Genomic DNA, 17768 nt, shown 5'->3' with positions numbered 1-17768 from the left:
ACAGGTTCTCAGTTTCCTCCCTCTGTTCATTTCTTAGTGGATTTAATCCTTGCATTACTTTTCTGCCATTTTTATTATAATTCTAAAAGCACCTGAAGTGTGTCAGTAAGAATCATTATGTGTGGAATAAACTCTTTAAATAGTTACATCGCTACATAATTTGCAGTGAAGCAGGTATAGCTCACTCTCTTATGTATTGCAGCTGACTCCAAGATTGACTCTCACAGACAGCCACCACTATCCACCAGATAAAGGAACAAATAAACACAAGCATGCAATTTCATTTTCTTTTTTTGTAATGGAGTGTATTCATAATAAATAGGACACATATAAATTCAGGGAAACTGGCTGAGTGACAGCTTTGCTCACTTCATAAGATGAATGAGTTATATACTTTGCACAAAGATATCCTTGTTACATCACAGAAACAAAGTAATGCCACTTTTCCAGGATGAAAGAAGGTCTTCTCTATTAAGAGTACTTTTGTGTGTGTTTGTGTTACCATGTATATGTGCTGTGTATATGTCCATGTGTAAGCGTGTGTGCATTTTTACACAGTGCTACTTTCAGTGTTTTGTACATGATACTGAAACGTCCTGTAAGATGGGTTTCCACACATAAATGTGTGTGAACATTTGTGAGTGTTATATTTTAATAGAAAATTTTAACATTTATACATATGGATACATCAGTAACCAGAATAACTTCATAGATCATTTTTGTGCAGTTGTTACTTGTTCTACTTCCATCCTTCCATCCATCTATATATCTTGTTTTCTTCCTATCTGCCTGCGCATTTATCAGTCTGTCTGTCAATCTGTCTATACATTTGCATGTGCATTAATGCTATGCATAAATGATCCTGTGACAATGGTGTGAATGGCCGTTCAGTGTTATGTACTTATAAAAATTTTTTCATGTACAGTATGATTATACATCTTTGCTGTAAATGTACCAAATCACAGCCACTGCTCTGAGTAATATTGTTACAGTAAAGACTATTACTCATTACTTTAATTCTATTTTCTAGCTGGGCTACTGAATTAGCTGCCACGTTGAATCAGGGCAGAGTTGGTATAAGAAAAGAAACAACAATCTCTCTCTCTCTAGCACTTCCACAAACAATAATCGTCCTTAAGTGGATGATCAACTTCATTTCCCCACAAGACTAATGAATAACAGCTAGCTTAACTAATGCAATCTGTGTGCTTATTTTTGTCTGTCATGCAATAGGTATTAAGACAGAATATGGTCAATAAAACAAATCAAGATAACTAAACAAAAACAAACAAATATGCTGGTCTGTAATGAAACATTCCAAAACAACACAAACTGAATCTGACAGTATGAGGCTGCTGAGTGCTAGAACTGGTCTTTTAATGCTGTGAATGATGCATTCATGGAAAAAGTTCAAATTACAGTTAATAAAATCAATTCCTGTCCTGAAAATGTGTTTGAAATGCAAAGGTAAAGAGTTGTAAATGTTACAGAGTAAATTCTTCAATTTTTTGTTCCTGCTTCTGCTGGACAGTTTGCAACTTTGAACATTTAAGTATCACGTATGCATTTGGTTTCACTATAAGCAAGTTTTGAGTAAAGAGCAAATTTGCAGTATAACAAACATAACAGCACTAACAATAATTATATTTAGAAGCAAATCATGAGCATTGCATGCCAATAAAAGCACATTCAAAAAATGTTTTAAACTGCATATGTAATAAGTAAATAAATACTTATGATAAACTGTCACATAATAGTTTTCTGATATTTTTGGAAGTTTTTCCTGCATACAGATGTATGTTACAACATGTAACATAAAGATGAATGGGCATATATGTTTGTACTTTAGATGAGTCATGTTGTAATAAATTATGAGAGATAATTTAAAAGGTAGCACAACAGCCTTTCTGTGTGTAAAGCAGATCAGATTATCATGACTCTCGTAAAACACCTAGTCCTACACAATATGTATTTTTTCACTGCCAGCTCAAATGTAGTTTCAAAGGTGTAGTTATGGTGGGGAAAAATGTGCAGCTACCCCAAGAAGAAAATGTGAGTGGGCGTGATCTTCAGTACTGGCATTATAATGCATATACTGAAGCAGTTCAGTGCTCCTTGGATGGTCTAGTGCAGCAGCAATATTTTCTGTCAAGACTGAAATGGTCAGCACTGCCAGAATTGCAATTTGCTGTAGCAGACTGCTTGTTACATTTATTATGGTATGCAACCGACTCAAAAAAAAATTGTTTTCAAGTGAAAGAGAGCCATATATTTCTCCCTCCCTGTCTCTCTGTCCAACACAGAAGGCCTCTGGCTAATGAAGTTCACAGATGACTGCAAACTATCAGCCATAGTCAAGTCCTCAAATGATGTGGACATCCTACAGAAGGACCTCACTGAGACAGATGCCTGGTGTCAGAGGCATGGCCTCAAGCTCGATGCCAAAAAGTGCATTGTCATCCCCTTTGGTAAAAACTCTGTACCCATAAACTACCACATAAATGGCAGTCTACTTAATGCCGAATGTGTGATGAGACCTTGGGACACAGGTGGACAGTAGCATCTCCTTTGATAATCACATCACCACAGTAGACAGGAAATTCTTCTATGTGGCACAACTCATCACAAAAGGGTTCTCATCCAGGAAAAAAGAGGTCATTGTTCCCCTCTACTCGGCAATCATTAGACCCATTACAGAGTACAATGCCCCTTTTGGAATGTAGCTCACAAGACATCTGCAGCAGCTGGAAAGGCCACAGAAGTACCTCACAAAGAGGATTACTGGCCTCAATAGATGGCCTACACTGACCATCTCAAAAAACTCCAGCTTTACTCTGTAACATATCGCCTACTCCGAAGAGATCTCTGCCTAACATATAAAGCTATGTTAAACACAGAACTGTTTGACATGTTACAACTAAAGAAATCCCAATCCCTCCGAGCTACACACTCTAGGGACCTAAACCTTGTCACCACAATAAACAGGACATACTGGAGGGATCGACCCAGACTTCCTATACTCTGGGACAAGCTACCCATCTATGTTAAGCAAATTTCCTCATTAGCACTCTTCAAGACAAATCTTGTTGAGTGGATGGGAAATAGAAAATACACCCCGGGGATCACTTCTGTGGCTCTGCTCGACAGGGACACAGGAAATGAACTTTCTTGGGTGGAGTAAGCCAGGGAACCTTGTTGGTTAGGCTTGCATAGGCCCTTGGACCGATAGCCTAGTACCTACCTATGAACCGATATATATATATATATATATATATATATATATATATATATATATATATATATATATACTTTTATTAGTCAAAGTTAAGTGTCTTCCACTAGCAAAAGAACGACTTGATTTTCTCGAAAGTGCACTTTCGCGAATTCCAGTTCAGAGAACCGGCAATAAAAAATAAAAAAAGAACGCTTCGCCCCCTCACACCCTCACTACATTATATATATTAACTCCAAGATCACACTACAGTGGGGAAACAAGTATATTCCCTTATCCTCACTGTAGCAAAACAGACTTTGAAGTCTTCTTTTTAATTTTTATTGCCGGTACACTGAACTGGAATTCGAAGTGCACTTTCGTGAAACTAAGGTCGTTCTTTTGTTAGTCAAAGAAGCATATCTTCAACTAATAAAAGTAGACCCATATATATATATATATATATATATATATATATATATATATATATATATATATATAGATATGTATGTATGTATACGTGTATAAATATTTTTATCCATCCAACTAGCTAGCTACAGCTATATCTATATTTATATCTATGTCTGCATCTATATAAATATAAATGAAAGTATTTTGGTCCTCGATTTAAATGAGAGGTTGGCATTTTCAGGAATGGTCTGTAGTGCCTAAAGAGGTAGTTACAACTCTGGACAATTTGTCTATCTATTCGGCAGCTAGCAGTTGGTGACAGCTGAGTCTTCTGTCTTTTCCTTCTCACTTCATCATTTATTCTGTGTCCTTGTGAAGGTAATAGACATACAAAACGGCCACTCCATGCATCTGTCACACTTTGCAGAACTAAGTTAGCACCTTATTCAGCTATCAGTCCCCTGCATCTTCTGCTTTTTTTCCTCTGAAATTTCAACACTTCCATTTCAAGAGCTTCAGGTCTCAGGTCACGTTTAGCATGTGTGTTCTTGTCTGTAGCATGAAACACCTCAAATTTTAGCCTCGCCCTGCTGCCTAGGCCGTCCACCAAATTAGAAACCATTATTGCCTTTTCATGTACTCATTGCAGTACTGATAAAGCCTTTCCTCTGTAGAAGTCCTAGCACTGCATCCTGAGTAACAGTAAGGATGCCATTATTCTTGGTATCTGCCACCTTAGATACATCCAGGTATCTAGCTTGTCCTGAATAATGTTTCTGTAATCACAGTCTATTTTTTGTGTACCAACAGTTTTATGGCCTTGCCAGCTGGTATTTCACAACAGCTGTGATGTTGTGCCCCAAGTATAAAACCTTGCATTTGTTAGCAGTGAATTGTATCTGCCACCTCTATACCCAACATGACAATTGCTCTTGCCTCTTCCATAATGTTCAGAAGAAGAAGAACACTCATCCATGTACCTACATAACGGAGTAAACTACTGGAAACTTCAACAAGGTGTCCTTACTCCTCCCACAAGGAAGGTATGAGAGAGGGAGAGAGTCTTTTAGATCTACTAGCTAAAGTAATTTTATCTGGACTAATCCTTTATACTCAGCCTCTTTAGTCATCTGTCTTCTCATCTAGCCATTCTCATACTGACCCTTAGTTCTGTGATTTTACTCAGTAGTCTATAACAGAAATGAAATTAATTATTTTACTTATGCTAAAACTAAATGCCTCTACTGAGATTCTCTTCTCAAGTTTCAAGTTCCACCATGAACCAGTCATAAAACTGGATCATACTGGACTAGTAGGAAATTTGATGGTGAGCCTCTTTTAACTTATGCCATGTTTCTGGTGTCAGTCCAGAAATACCACAAGCTTTATCCTGACCAATGGGTAAAAAGATCACACAGACAAACCATTCAGTAAAAACTGCAAGAAAGAGTCAGCCAAGCTGTGTAAAACCTTGATTTTGTTTTCACATTACATGTTGAATTACATAAAGACATTACATAAAGACTTAAAAAGTAAAAAGTCATGGGGGTCATTCGCACATGTCCCATAGGCCTCCAGTACAGGAGGTTTAAGGTCTTACTCATTGAAGTATCTTGCTTGGCTGGATCTTTCTTGCAGCTTTTACAAGCTTTAGCCTGAGGATTATTTCTCCATTATGCTTCATGCCAATAAGGAAAGTGGAGCAAAGAACAGCTCCACTTGCTGTGTAGGCAACCAAGAGGAGAAATCATAGCTGTCATAGTTAATGAGATACCATACTGCTATATGACTAGCCTATTTTGTTCTGAGCCATCTTATGAGGGCCATTTTCTCTGATACCATGCATAGTTTGACATCTGGTTGGGTCCAGACACACTGTCTACCTACCTATAGATATCGCTGATGTGATAGTAATATGATTTCTGTCATCTTCCATGGTCACCTCTCTAATTGAAAGATGATATATTCTTTCATTTGAAGCATTTACTCCACTGTTAAGTCTGTGTGTATCTAAAAATGTATGGTAGCCCTTGCATTTTTTTGTTTCTACTGTACTGTGTTATCAACAATTACTGCACAGGTGACTGAAGACAAGTTAATCAGGTTCTGACTGTGTGAACATAACTGGTCAGAATCACCTATTATCACAGACAGAAGACTAGAAGTATTAGGCACAACAGGATTACTATTTGTAGGAACGAGTTATGCGACTTAATGAAAACATTTTCATTTTGTCTCTGCTTTGTGACCAAAGACTATGGACTAGATTCATGAATGCCTACACAAAGTGCAGCTATTATAGGCTAGTCAGTTCAGTGTCATCGCCCCCAACCACAAGAACTACCTCTGCAAGGAGTTGCACTGATAGTTCCATAGCCTTGGCTAGAATTTGGAGTGCAACCTGAACATGAGTGATGTCTGCTGGACGAGTTGTCATCACAACTGCATCCATGACCATGACTATGAGTCTTACCATGCCTGAGTGTGGACACCACAATCATTGATGGAGCAGTGAAAGTAGTACCACTATGTGAATGAGATTTTACACAGCTACGTCAGCTAACATTAGACACAGTAGTGACTCTACGGCCATGTGGATGACAACCCTCTTCTAGAAGACATTCCATTACAGACACTGCCTGATCCAGGGTGCCATTCATTCTGTCCAAACAGTTGACCACATTGTTCTGCCATTCCCCCATGTCAGACTGTACAATGTTTAGTACTCACTGTATCTCTTATGAGGCTTTGGTGGAAAATGCCTATGTCTCCATCACGGCACCACAGATACATTGTGTGGCACCTATTGACACACCAACATCAATAGGAGGGTGGACAGCATTCATCCTGTGAACACCTCTACCAACCTGACTTTGTAGCACCTTGCCCTCAAGATGGTTACTGGGAGCATCACCCAGTTCTGCAGCTGGAGTAACAACACTACCTTGATCAACTGTGTATCCCTCAAGCTGTGCTATGTCTAATGTATCTGTGTCATGAGTAGAAATACTGACTATGTCCAAAATAAGAGCAGGATATGATAATGGCACAACCTCAGTGTCAGACTAGCCCTGTGTGCCCCCCATAATATGCCACTTCATCACTGATATCATCATTATCAAAGGTTACTGATACTCTGACATCAGGTGATAGGAGTTCCACTGTACCATTCGTAAGATGACCTATGATAACAAGTAAGCAAGACACTCAACAAAATAAGAATACAGAAGGTGTGCTTACCATGTGCAGGTGGTCATGCAATAACTGATCCAGATGTAAACTGAAAAAACAAAAAAATATGGCACGGACTTATAGTTCAGCAAATTAAAAACCTTTTTAATAGTAAAAAAACACAAAATAAGCACTTTCTTCCAATATTACGAAACTTAATCAGATCTGCCGTGTTTTCTGTTTTTTTCAATTTGGTTTTACTTCTTGTGTTTGTATTTTTGAACTGATCCAGATGTGCCTAGATATAAAAAAGCCAGATGAAACAAGAAGGACAAGCTTCACAAAGCAAATTACAAAAGAAACAGAAAACAATTACCTTTACAGCTGCAGAATAAAACATATATTATACAGACAATACTGTCAACTGGCCTTCCCCCACTCCTGCATCTCCCTCCTTTCTCTCCCTAAAGGTCTCTTTTATCCCATTCTCTAGCTGTATGTGTGTATAGATATACATACGTATATATATATATATATATATATATATATATATATATATATATATATATATATAGGTTTACTATCACTTATTTGAAAGTCGTCTGGTTGAAAGTGACATGACCGTCACGTAAAATGTAGAAAATCGGGTTATCGTCAATAAAAATGCTGAATAATGATGTTCGATTGTAGTTTCCTTTGGTGTATTGATTTCGAACATTGCATTGTGGAAAAAATTTAATTCATTGGGGGCTCGACTAAATGATGTTGTCGATCCTATTTCTGGTATTGTTCATTCAGTGTTATGCTGTGAATGGATTACCGAGTTGCAGGAAGTCTGATTCATCATTCTAGGGGATATAGAGTAAGCGTGTAAAATATGCCACGCTTCGAGTGTAATTTCTTAGCGTAATACTTGCAAAGTGATACAAAATGCTATAGAAATGCTGTAGAATGTACACAACTTAAAAGCTGCTGCATATTAAATATGTCCAAAACAGAAATGATCAGAAGTGTTTCAATCAGGATGTTGCACCTCAAGTTAAGGTTACTGAATAAGTGTATGAGTAGGATGAAATACTGTATAAGTATATTTAATGGTTTTGTCTTTGAAAAATCATGTGTTATCATCAGACATGGTGAAAATCAACTGCAGTATAATTTCTTAATCTAGATTGTCATTCGGAGAACGCTGAACTTATTGAAATAGCAATAGTCAAAATGTAAAGAAAATTTTATTTTTTTTCCGTATTGCAGTTAAGTGAATACCTTTACTATTAATTTTGAATGAGTATGATTACATGAAACTCAGTTAGGTACACCTTTAACGGTTTGTCTTTGTTATTTTAGTCCTGATAGCAGTAGTAGCGAGGCTTATTGTGTGCAAAATTAGTACAGATAGATATCAACTTAAAGTGCCTTTAATTATTACTATTTTCATAGGTGTGACTAATAAAGATGTTTAAAAGTGATACTTCCAGTGAGTGTCCAGGTACGCTTGGTACTGTGTATATGACAGTAATGTCACAGAAAGGTCGTGACATGCTTTCTATTGATGGCTACCAGTACTACCTTGAAAAGTCTTCAGAGTGTAGAAAGTACTGGTGTTGTGTAAGAAAAAATAGTGACCGATGTAAGGGACAGTGTGTTACAGAGGCAGCACTGGAGGGGGGAAACTGGATAAGAGTACACTGCATTTCCGTGCTCCTGACGAATTTCAATATGAGGATAGGAAATTGTGGCAAGCTATTAAAAGACATGCACATCAAACATTAGAGGACGGTCTTAGGCATAGGCCAACTAGGCAGCCGCCTAGGGCGTTGCTCTAGTAGGGGCACTTTTCCAGTATTTATTTGGTGTAGGCAGACCTGGATGGGGACACCGGGTGGTGTGGTGGGGGGTGCCGTGGATGAGTTTTGCCTAGGGCACCAGTTGACCTAAGACCTCTGAGGACCCGTGTAAAATAGTGAGTGAAGTCCTGGCTACTACTTCTACTGATGTTGTGAATGCCCTACCAAACACGGATGCTCTGAAGCAAACAGTGTGAAGGGGAAGACAGAAAAAAGAAGCACAGATATGTGTTAGCTGGACTACTTGACGGAGGTGACAGCTAAAATGTTACCTATAAACAATAGCTCATTTATTGTCTTTCACACTCATATTAATAGTACTGCTACTAATTGTGTTATACTTACTATAGAGGGGAATTTATGCATGCTATGTGCTTCAGAATTCATATTAGTAGATGGCTTTTTCCCCATCAGTACATGTGAGTGTAGACAGGTATATTCAATACATTGCAGTCTGTCAGGTACTTCTGACCAGTGGTGTATGCAATTTTACCTAGTAAAACTGAGGAGTGCTATGACCAATTCTGGAAAGGTGTTATCCACCTTTATTCTGAACTGTACCTCTTATTAAAGCCGAACATGATTTTAAGTGACTTTGAGAAAGGTGCAGTTAACTGTAGTTCAAACAATTTTCCAGACAGTACACCAAAGGGATGTTGTTTTCACCTCTGTCAAATTGTTTGGCGTCAGATTCAGAAGCTGCATTTAGGAACATTGTTTGGTAATAACAATCAATTTGCACTGCTATGTAAGCAGTTACCTGCTTTTGCATTTGAATCCCCTGACACACTACTATCAATGCTGGAAGAAATAGAAGCTGATATGTCTGAACCTGGTAAACCACTATGTGATTTCTTCAATAATAATTATATTTTAGGGAGACCAAGGCACTATGGCATCAGACATGCTACTTCTGAGAGATTACCCCCCCCCCCCTTATTTAATGTGTCATTCTGGAATCATTGGGACACCTGTTTACTTGGCTATCCTCATAGCCAGAATACTGTGGAGGGTTGGCACTGCAGGATGACAAGTCTGCTTGGTCATAAACAATTCTATATTATGGACGTGCTATGTGCTATAAGATTAGAGCAGAATCACGTTGAAGACCTGAAAAGTAGATTAATATCTTGGGCACCATCTTTACCTAAGAGGCATATATTACAAGATAAAGAGTACCACTTTATGTGCCTTTTGCAGCGTAGGGATGAATTGAGTTCAAGGGGAATCACTCAACTAGTTGCTATGCACTGCTACTTTTAAATGCCTATACAATGAATGCTGTGCATTCTTATATATGTGGTTCTTCATGATTTATTTGATTGTATTTGGAAATTTATTATAGGAGTATACTATTTCTCTTTGGCTGTTTTATGGTTTACTACTGGAATATCATGTGCCATTTTTTTGGGGAGGTAGACAACGGACTGTTAACTATGGATCACCGCTTTAAGAAGTGCCCTGAATGTCTGGAACTGTGTTATTTGAATTCCCATGGCGTACTTACATATTTGAACACATCACTGTCATGGAGATGTATTTTGGTGAATGGATTTTCATACAGCAATCGATTATCTTTCGAAAATTTGCACAAATCATGTTTTTCAACAGTTTAATAACCTTAAGTATGTAAAATTGTTGCTTTAATTCATTTAACAGGTTTACATTGCGATTTTCACAACTGTGATAGTAAACCACACACACACACACACACACACACACACACACACACACACACACACACACACAATGACAATTATTTAATTCTGTTGCATTCCTGTCATTTCTGCAGTAGATACACTAGGGCTGTCTTCCACATCAGCTCCAACATCAAGGATTCTGTGTGAACCCTGAGTTGAGCTGTCTGTACTTTTGACAGTATACAGGAACTCCTCTTTTTCAATAATATAGCCATACATTCATACTTTCAATGGCATTTGCAGCTGCCCGATGTCTGTCTGCCATGATTATATCACTTTCCCTATGGCTTATTTTGGAATATGCACATCTATGGCCTCAGACTATGACCACCTACTCCCAGATACAGTCACAGGAAGACTTGTCACCCCTGCATCTCTCTAAGAAGAATGATCAATGCTGATATAGTGTCTGAATGATCACATCATTCTCAGCATCAATGTATGGCAGTTTATAGAGAGCAGATATCTTGGGCCCATAACCCTGTATGTGAGGAAACATGGCAGGAAAGAAAAAAAAAACATAAATAAAACAAAATTCATTGTTAACCCCCCAAAAAAATATCTATAAATATATCTGCGCATCATACACAAAAAAAACATGAAAAAAGAATGCTCCACATGAGTATACTTAGCTTTTAATTCAGTCACCCCCCTCCCCCAATCACATGCAAAAGAAAGAAAGAAAGAACTAGATAATAAATGCACAGCAGGACACATATTTCTGTCACTCTGTAGTACTTTGCAGCATTAACAAAATAATGTACACCTGTCAAGGAAAAATGGTTAACAATTTTTGTATGATATCCACTTCCTTGGAAGGCAGCCAGGTAGACATCAAAATCTTAACATAATTGCCTGTGCTAATAATGTAAAAACCCACGACTCTTATAGTAATAATGCAACAGTCTTCTGCACTAAGTGGTCAGCTTCCCAGAATGAAATTCCCATTGAAATGTCAGCATTATTTAGAAGAATTCTGCAGGGTCATGAAGTAACTGGCATACAAGCCAATGCCAACAGCTATAGAGAATAATGCAGACAGTAAAGCTATACCTGTATTGTGAAATGCAATCCATAAATAAGATTAAAATACATCAGCCTTAACATAACCACAATCTACCTTTGCAGGAAGTCAGTTGCAAAAGTACAAACACATTTTCAAAGTAGGTAGCAGTATTGAGCTCTCTTGATCCAGTCTCCCGAAGTACAAGTTCATTATCTACACATAGTGCAGATTCAGCCCTCTTAGCACTGTGAGTATGCAAATGAGATGTGAACTCATTAGCATTCATGAATTCCAAAATCTGCACTAAATACAAGGAATATAATCAGGGTGTAAAGACCTAAAACATGGTATGCACACACCCTACCTCTGCAAGGGCAAGCACTGAGAAATGCTACATGCTACATGCCACCAAGTGTGAGTGATTAGTCTGGCTGCAGTAATCAGGTCTTCACAGTCAGTTCTCTTTGCTGTATTCTTACCAAAGGTGTGTCACTGAGAAGGGACTTACAAGAAAGTTTGGGGGTACATTTACTGATTTAGGAGAGCAACATTCCTAGCATTCATGTAAATTATTTATGACCACAGTTTCTGGCTATGACTACATTGTGTCTGCAATTCTAAGGAAGTACATTACTCATTGAAACATATATCAATATTAACACAAATCACGCAGCAGTCTTGTCAGAGAAGCACAAATAAGGTAATTATGTTCACAAACTAAAGAGAAGAAAAGAGCTACAGTGTTTAAATTTTTTATTTTATATTGTGTGAGGAAAGATTAGCTTCCTTTTTGCCAGTATCATGATTCCGTGGTCATTTTTCCAAGATTAGGACTGATGTTTTTTGATTTGTGAAGGTGGCATGTTCTGACAAAAACACATACTACTTCAGCGATCATTGATTTCATTACTACTATAATGATGTTGATAGTTCTTTCGGTGGTATTCTTTTACTATGTGGTGGAAAACTGTCAGCAATTACAGTCAGTATTGTTTCAAAGCAGTCTTTTTTATGGGCAAGCAAAGGAACGTGCAGCAGGCGGATTTGAAGTAATAAATATGCTTGTGGTAAAGTGCTGAAAGAAACACGAACACTATGTTTTTTACATTTTGTTGATATAAGTAAAGAAAACACACTTTTGTGGTACAAAAATAGATATTCTACAAGAGTTTTAAAACATTAACTAGCATATTTAATGATCGTGAAGCAACCGCTATTGCTGTTAAAAATCTGGTTGCGATAATAAATAAGTACATATTTTTTTCTTTTCTTTTCTTTTCATCATTTGCATGTCAGTTAGCATTGTGCACTCTGGATTGGCAGTGGTCCAACAGTGACCCCTAGCAGTGAACTATAGTTCACTTCCTAAGGAAAATTTGGGATGCCTTCTATAGCACAAAGAAGCCTGGCACCATTACACCATTACACAGATGTCAGCACCCTGGATAATACTAAGGGAATAAATTTCACCTGTAAGGTAACCATTTCTGTGGCATATTGTGTAAATTATGTAGGGTTTGAATCCAGTTTACAGGATGTATTTTTTATGACTGGATTCAGAATAAACATTGACAATTAGTATTGTATAGGAAATGAATAGGCTAAATGCGTGATACATGATTAAAATCATAATTGTGAATGGATGGTACATAGGTGTTGCTGTGGTAAACTCACCTTTTTTCATCGATAAATAATATGTGCTGTGGATGTTGCAAGATATGACATTTTTGACAGTGTGCTAACACAAAGCAGTAACATGAGTAATATGGATGTGTGTGTCATATATGTTGGAGAAATTATTCATATCTCATGACCTGTCATCATGACACTTAAACAGTATATTGTCAACTTTGATGCCATGAGAAATGTTTATGTACTGTGTCAAGGATGACCTCCTGTCACTGTATGTGCGTCCTCTTTCTGAACAATTGCCATTAAATGAAATTCTGGTTATGTGAAACCTAAATGTGACTTGTACCATTGCAGGCAGATGCAGAAAGGATGACAATGCCATACTAATGCTACAGCAGCTTTGTTCCTTGCTACATGTATCAATTAAATGTGTTAATTTGCAATAAAGGGTACTTTTTTAATTTTCTTTTACACTGGCTTCTGCTCTCCACTCAGCAGTGCAGAAATAGGTTTAACACCCTAAGGGAAAATTTGAAAAATTTAATTTGGGTTGCCTTCTGAAGAGTAAAAAAGCCTGGCACCAGAGTGCATCCCTCAGGACCCTGGATAGTACTCAGTGCAGAAAATGCAGCCACTGGGTCACTTTTTCTGTGGCACAATTTATAAGTGAAGTGAGTTTGGATAAATGAAATAGATGCTGCAGAACTTAAATGCAGTTAACTGATATTTTTTTTTTTTGGGGGTTGATATACATATTTATACACATTTTGTTAGAACAGTTTATTGTTGTTTAAACTCAACTATTAGTACTGCTAACAGTATGTGAGCTGTTGCATGTCCACTTTCACATTATTTGGCATTAACAACATTTCTGATAATGTGTGTGAGAAGCAAAATTTCTGATGTTGCAGGGAGATGTGAGAAGAATCAATGTGTCATTGCAATGCACCTCTTGCTTGACTTTTTGTTAGGTATACCCTTTGATTAAATTAATTTTCCTGTAAGCTTCTTTCTCTGTCATTTTTTGAATGTCTTTGAACTCTAGGCAGCAGCGAGTAAACACAGTTCACTCCCTAAGGAAAAAATTGCAAAATTTAATTTGGAATATTTTCTGTAGCACGACCAAGCCTTGTGCCAGTGCATGTCCATCAGCACTCTGGATAGTACTCAGTGAAGAAAATGAAGCTGTCAGGTAACTTTCTCTGTGGCACAAGGTGTAAGTGTAATGATCATAGAGAATAAGACCAGGTGATGCAGGGTTACAAACCAGTTTACATATTGTTTTACAACAAGGGTAAGAATGGCATTTGTGGCAACATTTTGGTTATGAATGCCACAGTAAATGTGCATGAATATCATAACTATGTTTATTGCAAGAAATGTATTACTGTGTGCTATAGAAGCCCAATATAGTGTGTAAAAATTATATTAAACATGAGAGTGATATTTTCATTACAACACACATGCATAGGTATGATGTGCAAAATATTTTGCTATAATTCTTATGACTTATCACATATCATAAATATGTGTTTATGACAGTATGTCCTGTGATGTATCTATGTACTCTAACCCACCATGTATTACTCAGGTTATGCAACCACCTGTGTCCAAAATGTGTTTATAAACCCACATGCTGCTTTTTACATAGAAATGCAGCCCCATGACTAAGTAAAGTTACAGACATACAGGCATCTCTGAAGCATATCGCCAGTCATTTTTACAGTAGTATACCTCTAATTAAGCAAGTGCTGTTGTGGCACTAAAAGTTAATAAGAAAAGCTTAACATCTTAACTTTTTTTTCTCAGGGGTTAGATTCACATGTGGTACTACTTAATCATACCTATGTGTGTAACTCACATCAGCTCAATACCTCGCAAGTCATACAATGTTTCCTCCCAGCAACCATGAATATAGCAAACACCAAAACACATTTAATTCTTTAAAATGGAAAATGTGTGCACACTTTGAGCATCAAACATTGCCCAATCCCACTGCCATATTTCATGCCTTCATTGCTTATTAATGTAAACTCAACTCAAGCACACATTGTGCCAGAAAGATAGTCAAATATGTCCATAAGTGATTATTATGTTAATGGACCCAGGAAGTCTTTTGAAACTTAGGTATGCTTCTGCAGGTAAGACTAGAACCCTGTATTCCTTATGATAAACATCTTAACCAGTATGCCAACACCCAAGCTTAAATACTAGGCTAGAAACTGTTGACTACTACAAGCCTAACCAACAACCAGATGTCAGAAACAAACCCAGTACCTTGTATCTGTGAGGGTAAGACATTCGCCACTGTGCCACCTTTCATTTTAAATTACATCACTCCACACAAGACTTGAACATATAAACCCTGGCTTAAGAGGCCAGTGCCTTATTCATTACACCATTGAGGCCTGACATATAGAACATTTGTTCAGGAAGCTATATGCACCTGGCATTGAAGCCCCCCCACACGCCCACAACTCTGTGAGATTTGAACCTCCTACCTATGCAGTTACACAATCTAGAGTACACAGTATTAGCCACAAGCATCACAGGAAAATGGTGAAAACTTTAGTTATTACAGTAAAGAGTCGATTATCTGAACATCAATTATCCAAAGCATCAGTTATCCAAATGCAGCCTTCCAAAGTTTTCGGGTAGGAAAAATTATAAAGTCTGAATATATAAATTATACTTGTGTGTATTTTTTGAGCTTGTAGTCTGTTCATGTATGAAAAATATTCTTTATTGTTCTCTAGAATCACTGAATGGTTGAAAAGTGTATTCCCTATGTGCAGAAAAAACAAGATTTTAGATTTTTTAACCAGTTCAGTTATATGTTTGATTATCTGAACAGTTTGATTATCCAAACTACCCCAGGTACAAATAAGTTTGGATAATTGACTCTCTACTGTAATCATTACAGTGCAGGTTCATGGGTAAATATTAGTTTAGCTGCCCTTGTGGGCATTTTTAATCCTAGACAATTTTCTTTTGGGGTAAGAATCAGACACTGCACTTTGTGCCTGTGTAGTAAACACCTTCACCAATGACAGCATGTGTGCCAAGTCATTGCTTTACTTCTAATTGCACAAATGCAACTGGCAAGGCTATGTGTCTTTGTGCACAAGCTCTTACATATGAAATCTAAATTGGGTGCTGATTTAGACCAATATTTCCAGCTTGACTGTTGAAGACATGGCTGGCAATGGTAGTGATTGTGTTCAATTTAGAGAACAAAGATGGAGTGTTGAGGAGTCCTGGATTTTTGTGGCACTCCTTGTGAAGTGTTAGAGATGGAGGCTACTGCAAGAGGTTTATACCAGATCTCAGTAAAAGGCTAAGCTTAAATAGCTTGGCTAAGACTGTCTCCAGTATAAATATGTATCACATGCACTGGGGGGGCAATCTCATCTCCACTACAGTGACATGAAGAGGTGAAAGCGGGACCTTATGAGCTGATGGGAGAATGAATTTAAGGCTATAAATGTCCCTCAGTTGTGTAAGTATATTGACCCATTACATGTCTATGACAAGGCATTAATTAGAAAGCCAACTCAGTTATTCTTCATGCTTTCAAATATCTATTTGTTTAATTATCTCCACTGTACAGCTGCAGCAGAGATGGCAGAAATCCATGTGGCACATCAGGAGATACTATCTCATCCACAGAGGCATGTGGTAAGTATGCATCAGGTCTGAATGCAAGGCCGTGCCTCTCAACTGTCCAGATTTTCACAGAAACTCCAGATTTTTGCCTCATATTTTTGGTCTATTCCTCATAAAATGTGTGGGTTTTCTGGATTATTGTGACAAATTAGTGAGTACTAAATTCACTAAATAATGACAGGCATTTGAGTTTCAGACTTAATATCCTTTAGGAAAGTATGGTAACACACACCCTTTTATTCCAGTAACTTTCTAAGTCTAGTAGAGCAATATTTAAAATATGTCCCTATTTTTAGGGCTTTGTCCCAGCATTATATTTGGCTTTGTCTAGATTTTTTTGTGATTAGAGTTTGAGAACTACGTGCAAGGCAGACAACTATTTTCAGTCCATCACTGTATATCATCTTGAGCAGGCTTATCTTACTTTTATATCAAACATACATGCCTGCTCCAATAGCTCTTGGAGATTGCATTAGGCAATGAGTTGCTCTTGTTTGTCTTTCGGCTTTTCACGGTTAGGGGTCGCCACAGCGGAACTCCGGTCTGCTAATGATTGGCAGTTGGATTTTATGGTGTCGAGTTGCCAGCCTGATGCCCAACCTTCAATGAAGGCACGCCCATTCAACGCATGTCTTTTGAACGCTCACTCGACCATGGGGCGGACATGCATACTCCACACAGTAGGCACTCTCAACCCAAGCCTAGAATCGAACGGTATAACCTCTTGCTGTGAGGCAACAATGCTACCACTGCACCACCGCGGAAGTGCATTAGGCAATAAGTACATCATCTTAATTGTGTGTAGGTTCAATTGCCCAAATTAGAATTTTTTAGGGTATTATTTAGATGATATTAATTGCAACACTGCATTGCATTAACAATCAATTGTTTTGCAAATACAATTATTTCCTTTGAAAGCAGATATCTGATATGGTACAGTGAAATACATGATTCTATTAGTCATATCATACCATTGTCATTGATTAATCTTATGACACATTAGTGCGTTCCCATCATATCTGGATGTGGCCAAGGTGTACTTATGCATTAATCACATTGGTTTATGTATGGAAATAATAAAGTAATGTGACATGTCATTGACTTACCACCACATCTCTCTCTTT

The sequence above is a fragment of the Protopterus annectens genome, chromosome 4.part0, assembly GCF_019279795.1.
Source record: "Protopterus annectens isolate FY-2018-M chromosome 4.part0, PAN1.0, whole genome shotgun sequence".
Lineage (NCBI taxonomy): Eukaryota > Metazoa > Chordata > Ceratodontiformes > Protopteridae > Protopterus > Protopterus annectens.
The sequence above is the reverse complement of the archived record's forward strand: the minus strand, read 5'-3'. Positions refer to the sequence as shown.